Below are 15,003 nucleotides of genomic sequence, written 5' to 3'. Positions count from 1 at the left end.
TTATGATAACCAAAACTATGGGTTCAACCATTGTAGATTTAGTGAAATGTGTACCAAAAAAACCCCAAAAAAGTTACAATGCCCTAGTTTCTTTCTGTCTGTGAAAATTGAACTTGTTGGAGCTGTACATGCCACAAATTATCATCACTAATTGTTGAATCTGAAAGAGCAGCCAGTTTGTTATCACTAGGAGATAGATGCCCATTCATTGTTTAGCCACACATGTAATCCCAGGGGACAGTGCATCTGAATCAAGGGCATAAGAAACTGGAGTAATCTTGTCTTGGCCACATAACAGCTGTATGATCTTTCCTTTCTGTACTAAATTCCTCTCTACTTATCTGTGACATAGAGATGGTAATAATACCTACTTCCTGGCATCTTGTTAGACTAGCTGTTGTTATTTTGTATTTCATTTCAGTGATGATTTTTAAACAAATCTGGGAAAAGAAACATGATTTTTTTCTCTGGTTTTTGCTTCTGACACAGAACAGCAAATATGGTTATTAGATATTGGGTTTTAGAGTGATTCAACCAAGGTGACCAACTTTGCAGAATGACATCTATGGCCTGTGAGGTAAAGCAGTGCAAGCATGCATAATGAGAAACCCCACAAAGAGATGATGAAGTTTTACACCAGAAAACAGACCATTGATTTGGCCAATATAGAGAGCTGTATACTTATGTGCCAATAAAGACACATGTAGGCAGAAGAATATGATGTAAATACAAGTGATCTAGCACTTTTTATTTTATTTTTTATTTTTTAAAAAAATTTTAATGTTTATTTATTTTTGAGACTGAGAGAGACAGAGCATCAGTGGGGATGGGGCACAGAGAGATGGAGATAGAGTCCAAAGCAGGTTCCAGGCTCTGAGCTGTCAGCACAGAGCCCGACACGGGGCTCAAAGTCACAAACAGTGAGATCAGGACCTGAGCCAAAGTCAGACGCTTAACCAACTGAGCCATCTAGGCGCCCCATGAAAAATAAATATTTCACCACAAATCTAGTGAAACAATTACTGAATTATTCTAAATGAGTTTATGTATTTATGTACATACGTATGTATGTATGTATGTATGTATTTAGAGGGTGTGCGAGCAGAGGACAGGCAGAGAGAGTGGGAGAGAGAGAACCCCAAGCAGGCTCCATGCTGTCATCTAGGCACCCAACTCAGGGCTCGATCCCATGAAGTGTGAGATCATGATCTGAGCCGAAATCAAGAATTAGAGGCTTAACCAACTGAGCCACCCAGCTGCCCCTTGAATTATTCTAAAAATGTTGTTATAACTATTCTTTAAATCAAAACTTATCAAAATGTCATATGTTGAGTGCCTTCTTCTTGAATGTTTATTCTTGTTTAATGTTTATAATACCTGTTTTATTATTCCCATATTACAAATGAAGAAATGGAGGCACAAAAGAACTTATTGAGTTGTATTAGTTTAGCTAGTAAATAGTAGAGGCAATATTTGAGCTGAGTCAGGTTGTTCTTAGTTATCAAGTAAGGGCAGAATGATTCTGACAGCTATTTTAGCTTAAAATATTAGCAGGGATCAGTTTATATGACTAATACTCAGAAGTGATAATTGCATTAATTACTTTATAGAACACATAGACTGATCAGCTTGTCTCGAATTGTCCTTAAAATGTTTCTCAACATCATCAAATATAGAAGAATTCAAATGTATAGAATAATTCAAATATAGAAGAATTCAAAGCATTTTTTGTGTTGTTATTGAAGTTCACAGAAATTGTACCATGAAATATATATAGCCACAAATTCTAGACAAAGAATCATGATACCTCCAGAAGATTATCTTTTGGATGACTTCTATGTAGCATCTACACCAGTCATGCCAGATCTTAGGTTGATGTGTTCATCTTTTTAGCCTGCTGTAATAAACTTCCATAGACCGAGTGGCCTGCAAAATACAGACATTTATTTCTCACATTTATGGAGCCTAAAAGTCTGAGACCAGGGGGCCAGCATAGCTGACATTTGCACACTGCCAGCTTACTGTATCCTCACAGGGTAGAGAGGAGAGAGGAGGAGCAAGCTCTCTATTGACTATTTATTTATTTATTTTTAAAAAAATGTAGTGTTTATTTATTTTTGAGGGAGAGACAGAGCATGAGCAAGAGGGGGGCAGAGAGAGAGAGGAGACACAGAATCTGAAACAGGCTCCAGGCTCTGAGCTGTTAGCACAGAGCCTGATGTGGTGCTTGAACTCACGAATCGTGATATTATGACGTGAGCCGAAATCTGACACTTAACTGACGGAGCCACCCAGGCACCCCTTTTTATTATTTTTTTTAATGTTTATTTCTGAGAGAGACACAGAGCACGAGCAGGGGAGGGGCAGAGAGAGGGAGACACAGAATCCGAAACAGTCTCTAGGCTCCTGTCAGCACAGAGCCCAACGTGAGCTGGAACTCATGAACTGCAAGATCATGACCTGGGCCAAAGTAGGACACTTAACCAACGGAGCCACCCAGGTGCCCCTCTACTGACTCTTATCAGGGCACTAATCCTGTTCACAAGGGCTCCACCCTCATGACCTCATCTAATCCTAATTACCTCCCAAGACTCCACATCCTAAAGCCATCATGGGGGGGGGGGGGGTGGAGGAAGATTTCATCATACGATTTTGGGGGGAACACATTCAGTCCATAACAATTGAGTATAGCTATAATCCATTCATTAGATCTTAATTCTAACTGTCCCATAAAAAGACCAAATTCCGTGGCATTATTAGAGTAAATCACCTATGTGAAAGCATTTTGAAAGCAACCACTCTACAATTAGTTATAACATTAATTTGAACCCCTGTTTTCCTTGACTGTGTACTCTATAGGTATAGGTGGCTGAGTTTTAATTTAAAGCTTCCATATCTGCCCATTTGGATGCTTTGGGATTCCAGATCCATCAAATCTCTGTTAGGAAATGTTTATCCTTCTGTTGAGTGAAGCATACAGTGTGCCATCCGATAGCACAAGCTTTGATGATAGTGGCTTGAGATCTGGAGGCAATAAGAGTTATTCTTGTCTGGTACTCTGTAAATTACAGTAAGCTCCTTGAGAGTAAGAACTAGGGTCTTATTTAACTATCCACTGTCAGCATCAAGCCATGATAGACACAGTAAATGTTTGTAGATTTGAATTCCTTGGGGGTGACTCTTAGGTGTGGTGGTAGCAAGGAAGGAGAGAAACTATATGCCAAATACTGTGTCCCAGCCTGGTCACTGCTAGAGCTTTCATTCTTGTATTCTGCACAGGGTAGAGGCTAAGGGATTCAGTTTGGGTCCAGGGTAAGGTGTTCATGCTCCAGAAGCATAAAAAGACTATAGGTCACTATCTGAATGGGGGTAACTAGGGGGCAGTGGGCTAGGTAAATAATCCCAGTAGTTCTTTACATGTATCCTCAGATTCTCCTACCCCAGACCCTCGGCAACATGGGGCAAAGAAGGATTAAGGTTTATCAAGTCTCAAGGAATATGAAGGAAGGATGTCAGAGCTGTACAAAATAAATGGGAATAATAAAATTCCAATCTGCACTATTAGTATTTCTATCAATAATAGTACTTTCCATTTCTCCATTTGAATTTCTATTAAAGATGTATATGTTTAAATTAATAGGGGTTCTAGTTCTTAATTATGTATTAATACCCTCCCTGTGACATAATTTTGTTTTTGCTCTTTGTCTCATACACACAGTATTTCATGGTGCTATAAAAATCTGTACTATGGATGTACACAGTGAAGTCTAGATTACTTAAAGTCAAATTCCATCCTTAGTCCTATAAGTGTTTAGAAAATTGAGATGAAAGAGGCTGAAATTTTGGATTTGATATCACTCAGCAATACCTTGCAACGAAATCAACTTTCCTTTGTGAAGTCCAAAAGTAAACACTCATATCTGAATCTTACACTGAATCTAATATCAGAGTAACACTTAGACTGGGCTTGAGGCTGGAGAGGAGGGAAAAAGAGAAACTTCTTTATACACAGGCTGTAACACTCTAGCATTTCACGCATTTCTAGGAAGACTTATTTAATCTACCTTGTCATGTGCTGACATTTAATAAACACCTCATTCCTTTCCAGGTATTTTTAACAGTAAATCCCTGGCCAGTCACCAGTATTGAAATGACCAAATAGCTTCTCTCTTGAAAAATAAGGTTAATGGGAAAAATTTCTATTTTAGTATGATTTTCTTCATTCTGTCAACTGTATACATGTGCACATCTGCAATGCACATTGTTTGCTAGGAGGTAAACGTATTTTTTTGTCACGGTAATGATGCTTCTATGATATTATGCATATAGTTCCATTTGAATGACACATAATTCATGACTCTCTTTCTTTGGTTAATATTTTCATGAGGATTTTTTCCCCCCAGACCACTGCAAAATGTGCCTCCCTGTGCCTAGCACACATCCTCAAAGAATGCTAACACTTTACAAATTTGCTGGCTAATGTATAATCTGCAGAGAATATCCGCCTCATCTGACAAACACCATCTCAGCTCAGGAAGCCACGTTCAATCCGTCTATCAGATCTGACACTGGTGGTATCCACACAGCCCTTCCCAGCACACACCCTGCCTTTAAAGGCCTTCCCATCCCTGTTATTGGTCTCACAGATGATAGAGTATGACACTCCATAAACAATGAGCTAGGCCTTTTGTAGGCTGCTTTGCTTTTCTTGGCTTCAAACTGCCACTGAATGTCAAATCAATTTGGCTCTCATTAGAACAGCTTTATATGTGCAAATGTATTTGGGTCTGGTTGCCACTTTTTTTCCCTACTTTTTTTCTCCTTTCTATTCCTCCTCTTCTCTTGAAGATGATGTAATTTTTCTCTAATCCATGCCAACACCTGTTTCTTTAAAAGAGAGAGAAGAGAGAAAAAAAAAAGAGAGAGAGAAAAGAGAAGAGTGAGAAAAAATGTTCAGTGTGCTGCTCTTTATCACAATCAGCATGAACACCAGGCTGCCACATTATGGCTCAAGTTTCCCCAGAACAAAGAGAAAAGGCCTTGTTGCCATGATATTGTACATCATGGGGGCCCAGATAAAGTCAGGAATCTATGGAAACCTTGGTTCCCGATGTCTGGAGAGACGGCTGTCGAGATAGAGCAAGGTGTGTAAGCTGGTTTTATTGATAAGTGATGAAGCCGGCAATAAATCTGATGCTGTGCTTAAGGAAGTGGGAGCCAGAGCACCATGTTTGATGGAAGACTGTTTTCCTCTTGAGTTGGGAGAAACAGAGGGCTACTCCTTAGAGGAGAGCACAGACTGAAAGAGGCACGGGAAGCTGAGTGATGAACAGACAGCTGGAAAGAGACAGACACACAAACTAGAGTCTGACCAGTGTGTGGTTTTTTAATGTTTATTTACTTTTGAGAGAGAGAGAGAGAGAGAGAGAGAGAGAGACCGGGGAGCAGCAGAGAGAAAGAGGGAGACAGAGGATCCAAAGTGGGCTCTATGCTGACAGCAGTGAGCTCAATGTGGGGCTCAAACTCACAAACCACAAGATCACAACGTGAGCAGAAGTTGGAAGCTCAACTGACTGAGCCGCCCAGGAGCCCCTGACTGGTATTTTTATGTTGATGTGTATACACTTTTCAGTTTATGTGAGAGTGTTTTCACCCTGATACTTGGACTTTGAGGCCTTTGATTCAAGTAAGTCATTTTACTACTGAAAAGAAAATATATAAGTATCTGCCTTTTATTTAATTTTTTAAATTTTTTAAACACTTGCTTATTTTTTGAGAGGCAGAGCGAGTGGGGGAGGATCAGAGAAAGAGGGAGACACAGAATCTGAAGCAGGCTCCAGGCTCTGAGCTGTCAGCAAAGGGCCCGACGCAGGGCTCGAACTCACGGACCGCAAGATCATGACCTGAGCCGAAGTCGGACGCTTAACCGACTGAGCCACCCAGGAGCCCCTGTATCTGCCTTTTAAAGAAATGTGTGCCCCTGGAGCTTTGACTTAACTGCTACAATTCTTGTTGAATTTATTGATGCAAGAGAAATATGAAGTTGGGTGAGTTGAATCTAAATTCATAAACTAGGTAATTACTATAATTCTTAATATTGTGTGATACACCTGAGAAATTCAGGTGTTTGAGAATGCACAAATGTGTATGTGTTTACATGCATACTTATTCATTTATTGAGCACCTATTAAATGCACTGTTTCCAGGTGCGTTGGGTGCATCCATGTATAAAATTCAAAATAATCCCTGACTTTATGGAATTTATGTTCTTTCTAGTGGACTCACAGACAATAATGAGCCTAAGAACTAATTGAAATATAAAGTCTATTAAAAAGTGATAAATGTTACCGAAACAAAAAAAGCATAGTAGGGTAAAGAAGATTGAGAACACTTGTTCATGTTTGGTCACAATTTTTGATAGAGGAATCAGGGTAGATATAATTGAGAGGGTGACTTTCGAACAAAAACTTGAAGGAGGTAAGAGAGAGAGCTGTCTGTAAATCTGGGGAAGAAGCCACCAGCCAGAGGGAACAGACAGTGCAAAGACTGATTTGCATGCAGGAATAGAACACATGAAGGGCAACGTGGCCAGAGAACGTGAGCCAGGGAGAAAACAGTAAGCGGGTCCATTGGAGAGATAATGGAGGTGGGTCCAGGTAATGAATATAATGCCCTCTAGGCCAAAGGAAAGCCAAAGATTTTGTACTTTGAGCAAAATGGGGATTTACTGGAGGATTTTGAGGAGAGGAATTATATGATATATGTGCCATGCATTTGTTTCCACACCAGCATGTTCGCTCAGATTGTAACCAGTTTGGAGTTTGTAGACTTTCTCAGGAAGTCTGATATATGAAAAAGAGTTAGGGCAAGGCACTCTAGGCATTTTGTGGGCTTTTAGAAGGGACTGTTAACAAGAACGAAAACCAAAACCACATCGAAAGAACTCTCTTAGGGTGTCAAAACCAAAATCTGGTGGGTAAACTATCAGAGAAGTAACTGGGGAAATTAGAAGTAATGACCTATTTATGATCCTAGAAGTGGGAGCACGGGATTTGTGTAGATTAAAGGAAATTAAAGTAAAAGTAATCTTCCTGTGCAGCAGACATTACAATTAGACAGACTTAAGTTTATACCCCAGTTATGTTACAATCAATCTGTGTGGTGTCAGACTAGCTAATTAGTATCTTTGAACCTTTGCTTCCTCGTTGTAGAATGGGAATAATAATAACAGCTTTCTGTACAGTTGTTTTGAGGGTTAAATTATATATGCTATGTGTGCTTGGCATAAAGTATATGCGCAACACATTGTAGTTTTCTTCCTCTGTATCCTCCATGGAATTCATACTCAACACACATTTTCAAATTATTTGAGAGATGTTAGTGACTGATTTGAGCAGTGGGGGAGGAAAGCATAATGAAATGGAAGATGTCTGATTAAATCCGACTCCCACACTAGCCCAGGAAGGTGATACATAAGGACTCACTCATCTACACACTTCTAGGCATCCCAAACCCTAAAGGTCACGATGCAAATCCAGGGTACTAGAGGGACATAAAAAAAAGGAGGGGCTTCTTTTGGTGGCTATTTTGCCCATTCATAGACTGCTGCAGATTAAACTCAGCAAATATTTGTTAAAACAAATGTGGGTACTGAGGTAGAAAAAAGCATTGTGCTTACCCTTCAGAAGCTTCTGGGCTGGGAGAGGGGTTCCCAGTTGGATGGGATTATGTGATTCTTTCTCCTTAAACATAGAGTTTCAAATCATTAAGGTTTTCATAAGCTGAATGAGAATACTATCTACTCCTTTTAGAAATATTCCTTTTGTTTGCTTGTTTGACAAGCAGTTACTATTATGTGAATGAGCAGGTATGGAAGGATGGGCAGAAACATTTCTGTTGTTAAATCAATTCACAACTGCAGAGTTATTCTCCAGAAGATTATTTTTCCAAGTTTAGGGTAGCTATACTCAAGGGTTGTGTTTGGGTGGCAGGGGGCAAGAGTTAAGAAACTTATTCTGTCACTGACATTAAGGAGCAAAATACTTTAATTCATGAATTTTCTGGCAGATAAAATCCCAGATCCTCTCAGAATTGCTTTAATACACTGAAGAGGAAAATGAAGTAAAACTTTTAAGCCCTGAAGATTCTTAAAAATAGTCTTTAAAGGATAGAAAAAAAGAACAGAAAAATTCCTTTAAATTCCTGGGTCCCATAAATGAGATTTTAGTAGTGGCAAGTAAAACATATTGATTGGCACCAAAGTATAAGATCTTTGTCACCATCTGTTTCCTGATTGTGTCAGCAAGTATTTTTTCCCCACGAGAGTGTGAGAATACACCATAGCCTAAAAGTATCAAAGTGTCAATTATGCACCACATTTAAAAGTTGGAAGCCCAGTTCATGAAAGTCAGTGACAAAAGTCCTGATTCCTGTTTCTTCCTAAAGTGAAATCCTTGCACTTCATTCATTTTGCAACCTACAAAAAGACCGATGGCTCCAGGGCTCAAAGGGGGTGGGCAGAGAAAGAGGGGAGAAAAGTCATCTTCAATGAATATTTATTGAAATCCTCCCCCATGCAAGTCACTTTGCTAAGATATGAAGTTATTATGAATGCTATATGCAAATAATTTTTAACAAGTATGGGGTGACAGGGAGGAATAAAGAAAGGAAAAAGGGACCAGAAGGAAAGAAGTAGGAAGAGAAGAAGAACGGGTAAACAGGCAAATGTTTGGGAGTCTGGGCTAGAAAAATGAAAACAAGAGACACTGATGGAAATAGTTGAAAAATTAGGCCATGAACAGTGGGTGTTGGAAAAGATGGGAATCCTCGGAAAGATAAAAATCCAGCATTTTCAGGCTCAACTAGAGATTATCTTCACCTCTCTTCTCTTTTATCTAGTAATTTTCCTGTTGTTTAAATTTGACTCATGATATCCCTTTTTTGTTTTTGGTTTTGTTTTTTTCTCTGTTATGCTCACTGCTATTTGGTAATTGCAGCTGGTGGTTAACTATGCTGGCTTTCTTTGAATTCCTGCACGTGTCATTTGGGGTTCTGGGTAGAGAGAAGAATTTCCTTCTTCTATCCGCTTTGATTATTATTTTTTTGCCTATAGCCAATATTTGGTGGGGTTAACAGTCTCTACACATTCTCTTACCCAAGAGTGTTGCAGTAATGTGTTGAGGCCATTTCTGCACGACTGGAGGAAAGACTCCTGCTTAGGTCAGACAGTCAGAGATACCATCTGTCTGCTCAGGAGTTTCTTCCTTTTGCGGTAAATCCTGAGAAGTTGGTTCTCTGTTGGCAAAAATCTTTTCTTTATTTTGGAGATGGGAGACTGGGGATCCCACAGCACACTCAATGCTCTTAAAAGATAAATTGAGCATATAAAATTTTTAAAGAATTTATTTAAGCGAATATTGATTTGCATCAGGCAGTGTCAACCCAGAAGTGGCAAAGATCACTCAGCCAATAGGAGCTAGAGGAAAGATTTATATAGAGAAGATATGGAAGCAAAAAAAGGAAATTATTTGATTGGCTATAGCTTAAAACCTAGTTGGCTATGATTGGTTGTCCTTAATTTTTGATTTTATAACCTCGAGACTTGTACATGTTTAGATTTTGGTTTGTTTGCATAGGGCTGCCATAGCGTTTCAGCCTAATGACTATCTTTTAGTTTGTAACATCACAACACAAGGATTTGTGTTCTAACCAAGAGGAGGAGACTATTATAGAAACAGTGGCTTGACTGGAACAATCAAAACACTCAAAACAATCAAACTATTGTAGACTATTATAGAAATAGTGGCTTGACTGGAACAATCAAAACAATCAAAACACAGAACAAAGGCATGCCACTCTGCTCCTTTGTGCTCACTGGGGCTGACTTGTGTTGTGGGAGGGTCACCTTACCTGGTGGAAGAACCAGCTGGACATTGCAACCAGCCATGCCCTCAATTAAAGTCTGGGGCTTCGGATGTACAAGTAGAATAAATGTCTAAATTCTCTGTTCAGGTTTAACTAAATAGAGTATTAGAGCCTGCCAGATGGGTCTCTTGGCACTCTCTCAAATCATATATAGACATAATTAAAGTTACAGTTGTTTGTGTGGGTCTGGGAACTATGGGATACTTTAAGTATTGCGAGTTTGATTTGTGTTTGAACACACAAATCAAAGAGAGAACGCTTTTGTCAGAGAAATTTCAGATAAAGTATCAGAACCAACAGAAAACATGATCACTTATTCATTTATTCAGCAGAACTTAAACTAAGTGTCTACTATTTTCAGGATGCCATAAAAAGCACTGATATATTAAATAGGTTTCTTGAGAACTTGTATTTCCCTGAGAGAGAAAAAATAAGTCCAAAAATTAATAAAAACAGCATTGTATTGTAATAATGCTACAAAAGAAAAAAGAATCTCGACAGAGTGAGCGATAGGGACATTGGTGTAAGGAGGTAAAAGCAAATGCACCTGAACTGATAACAAACTGAGGAAAATGTAAAATATTTTTTCCCAAATATTTTCAAAGGCATGCCATTGCCTTCTTAATAGACGATTCAAACCTAGAATCAATGATCCGACAACATCCTACCTTTTTGTCTTTATCTTTCATGACTTATTACATAGTACTGTTCTTGGAACAAATGGGACTACTCATATACACCCTGTGCTTTCCTAACCCAATGTCTGCACTCATTTTTCCTTTGGCCCAGCAGATACTTTCAGGACTATTTCATGCTCTGATCCTCTTGTATTCAAGGTCCAGCCCTAATGTCACCTCCTTCAGTCCTTCTATCCTGGTCTCTGAGCCCCTTCTTTCTACCTCATACATTTATAATTTTTTTATTATCCCTGTTTTATATATTTGAGTACAATTTTTTAATTAATTTATTTATTTTGAGAGATAAAGAGAGTGAGTGTACAAATGGGGAAGGGCAGAGAGAGATTAGGAGAGGGAGAGAATCCTAAGCAGTCTCCGCACTGTCAGCATAGAGCCTGACACAAGGCTTGAACTCACAAACCATGAGATCATGACCTGATTCTAAACTAAGAGTCGGATGCTTAACTGATTGAACCAGCCGGGCTCTCCTACACTTGAATACAAATTTTAAGTTCTCACCTCTTATTTCTCTTTTTAATCTAAGAAGTCCGTTAGTGTGATGTCTTGTGTGATAATAGTAAATTGAGCCTGTTGTCTTCTAGGCGTTCAGTAAATATTTTTTGAAGAAAAATAAATTAAGTCCAACCAGCAGAAAGCTTGGCAGATTGAAATCACAGAAATTTTATATCTGAGTCACAGACATGGTATTAAACTGGGTTTTCCCCAAAACAAATCTTATGACAAGGATTGAATATAAGGAGGTTTTTGTTTGTTTGTTTTTGTTTGTTTGTTTTAAGATTACATTAGAAAGCATTGTGAGTGAGCAAACAAGAGGTGAAAGAAAGGGAAGCCAATAAAGAGTTTATTATATTGATGAGTGGGTTTTCACAGTGGGCAACTGGGGCTCAGTCTCACTGGGGAACTCTGTATGAAATACGATTCAAAGTTTTCCCTCTGAAGGGAGAAGAAGGGTGAGGAACCATCCTTCATTGGTTAAAGATTGCTCATGGGATGTTTAGCATTAAGTTTACCCTAATTTTGTCCATTTGTTATCATTTGGTGTCCATGACTGTTGTGCTCATTTTTCAAGATCTGTGCTGGAAAGATGCTAACTGAAAATTTAGGAGTCTGTTTTACTATGAGTGGTGGGGCTCTAAGAATGATCCCAAGGTTGTGCATGAGCCTTGTGCTCTCTGATTTAATTTTTTTGCTTTATATTTCCAAAACAATTCTCTAAAGGGGTTATATATCCTACCAGGGGTTACAGAGCCTGTTAGACTCCCTAAAGAGAGTGACTGAAGGTAAACCTTCCTCAACTGACACAGCTTTAAGAACATGGATTTGAGATAGTGCTTATATGAATGTGACAATAGTGCTTAAAGAAGAGGTAGTATTGTCATGCTGGGCTTCCTTGAAATTCTGGGAGTTCCAGCCCAAAGCCCTGGGACCAGGAATTCTGCAGGTGTTAGAGCTCTCCCCTACTGCACTCAGTGTCTATAAAAGAAATTATGTTCAAGTCCTGTTTTTGTTCCTGGAAAGGAAGCATTTGAACCTTGAAGAGCATGTGTGGATGAGATGCTTTAGGATGGGCAGATGTCCATCACATAATTTCTGAGATATCCCACAGAGAGCCTAGGACCATCACAGTAGATGTTATTCACACTGTTATGCTGATCCAGCCTTCCTAAAGGATGAGTACTTCAAGGCCTCTGAAGGGATCATGGGAAACATTGAGCATAGCAAAGCTATTATGGTGCTGATTACATTTCAATAAGAAAGTCTCCAGCTGTGAATGGCAATAAAAGAAATTGTTGTAGCTAACCTTAGCAAAGACAACTGCCTCTAGTTTTAAAATATATTGATCATGCCTTGAGTCAAAGGAGTTCTGCTTAACAAAGAATTCTGGAAGTTCTAGCTGCCTGCAAATAAGGCATGGCCCATGAGATGCTAACTTTTGATTGATGAAGATTATAAGAGACTAGGAAAAGCCTTCCACAGAATGAGATTTTGGGGAAGGCTCACCCAGAGTCAGGGGCTTAGCTGTGAAGGTAGCATCAGAAAGCAGTCACAGATGATGTATACCCCTTTACCCCTACTGGATCCCAAATTGCAAAGGAAGAAAAATTGATAATTCAGAAACATGATAGCATTGTCAAAAATACATGAAGTCAGCTGCATGAATTGTGAGACTAGTCATTGTTGTATTTGTTTGTTGGCTATGTACAACTATGATCATTGTTTCCATCAAGATAGGGAATAAAAATACAGAGAAGCTATGAAATCTGCATGAAATTGGACTCTTTACTAGTTATTAACGACCTAGAGATAAGAGAAAAAGTTGTCACCTGGATGTCTCCTAAGTTCTACTTCCCTCAGAGTTGATGCTTTGTGCCTGTATCTTAGCCCTTAGCTTTTTACTGTCTCATTCACTCATAGCTACAATTCAAGAGAAGATATTTTGGGAGGCCTAGGGTTTTTGTTTTTTTTTTGTTTTTTTTTTTTTTTTTGCCTATTTTTCACATTAGCTGAGTGGCACTTACTATAAAATACTGCTTTACTTCATGCTTTCTCTTCATATTTATGGCCAATCCACATTTGCTGATGGCTTCCTCATGGAGGCATGCATAACCCAGAAGATAAATTCGAGTTTTCAAAGCTTTATCCACAGACCAGGTCTACTCTTTTCATGCCTCCTTTCTTTTCTAAAGCTTTCAAAATGAAAAAGAGAAGAAACATTACCCATACTCTAAGTCTTTTGTAAATTTTATTTTTCAAATGATCATACAGTAAAATTGAATTTTTTGGTGTAAAGTTCAGTGAATTTTAACACGCGGATAGATTTATGTAACAACCACTACAATCAGGATGGAGACAGTTCTATCACCCCCAACAGCTTCCTGTACTATCTCTTTATAGTTGCCCCCTCCCTTGGCAGCCACTAATCTGTTCTCTATAACTATAGCTTTGTCTTTTTGAAAATGTCATATGGGTGGAATGTTATATTGTGAGATTGATGATCTGGATAGAATAGATAATAAAAGGCAGTGAAAGGTACATTCTAGATTGTGTGACATAGAAAACTGGTAGAAAAGTTTAATTAAGGCAATATTGTTGGACTAGGGTTGGTCAGAACATGCTTCATGGAAGAGGTCAAGTGTAGAGGTTGGGTCTCAGAGAAGTACAGAATTTGTATTAATGGCAAAAACAGGGAATAGCATTTCAGAGAGCAGTGAATGATATTAAAGTGTAGTTAAGGAAGTAAGGAGACCAGTGTGATTAGATAGGAAGAATCCAGGCATCTTTGTAGGCTCATAAAAAGGGAAAGCCACATAAACAAAGAAGTGCTATTTAAAGATTAATTAGGCAGAAGTGTATGAGATGTGTCAGCTGGCATATAATATTTGGAAGATAAAGATGATGGTTGAAGCCTCAAGAGCTCCATGAAGGAGAGAAAGCAGAGGCAGTTAGCATAGGGTCAAAGAAAAGTTGAGTGATAGCTGAGGGAGGGGGAAGGAGACCTTTAGAAGACTTAAACAAGAAATAGAGAAAGAGCAATTGCAGAAGTTAGATGAGAACCAAATCTAATAAGAGAGGCAGGTAATCAAAACATTAAATGGCATACGGAATTTGAAGGAGTATGAAGTGAAGAAACCATTGGTGAAGTTGGAGAAATTTGGTTGCAGTGAAATTAAGGTGATAAGGGCCAGATTGAAATGAGGTTAAGTGGTTACTTTGAAGATGAAAAGGAAGAAATCAGGGCAGACTTGTTTATGAATTGGCCCCATACTTAGGAGTAGCAGGATCAAGTGAAGGGTTTACAAGTTGAATGAGAGCATAAGCATTGAAGGCAAAGAGGGGAAGTAGTAAGTAAAAACAACAGAGCCAAAGTCCACCTTATTGTTTCAAATGGCAAGATCTTTCATTTTTATGGCTAAGTTAATATTCCATTTCATATATATATATATATATATATATATATATATATATATATATATCTCACATCTTCTTTATCCATTCACCTACTGATGGACACTTGGGTTGTTTCCATATCTTGGCTATTGTAGATAATGCTGGAATAAGCATAGGGTTGCCTATATCTTTCCATATTAGTGTTTTCATTTTCCTTGGATAAATACCCAGTAGTGGAATTACTGGATTATATGGTAGTTATATTTTTAATTTTTTGAGGACCCTCCAAACTGTTTCCCATAGTGACTGTACCAATTTGTATTCCTACCAACACAAATGCATGAGAGTTTATTTTCTCCACATCTTCACCAACACTTCTTATTTCTTGACTTTTTGATTCTAGTCATTCCGGTAGGTGTAAGGTGATACCTCATTGTGCTTTTGATTTGCATTTCCCTGGTGATTAATGATACTGAGCATCTTTTCATGTGTC

The sequence above is a fragment of the Panthera onca genome, chromosome B3 (assembly GCF_046562875.1).
Source record: "Panthera onca isolate mPanOnc1 chromosome B3, mPanOnc1 haplotype 2, whole genome shotgun sequence".
NCBI classification, from domain to species: Eukaryota; Metazoa; Chordata; class Mammalia; order Carnivora; family Felidae; genus Panthera; species Panthera onca.
Note: the sequence above shows the minus strand (reverse complement) of the source record.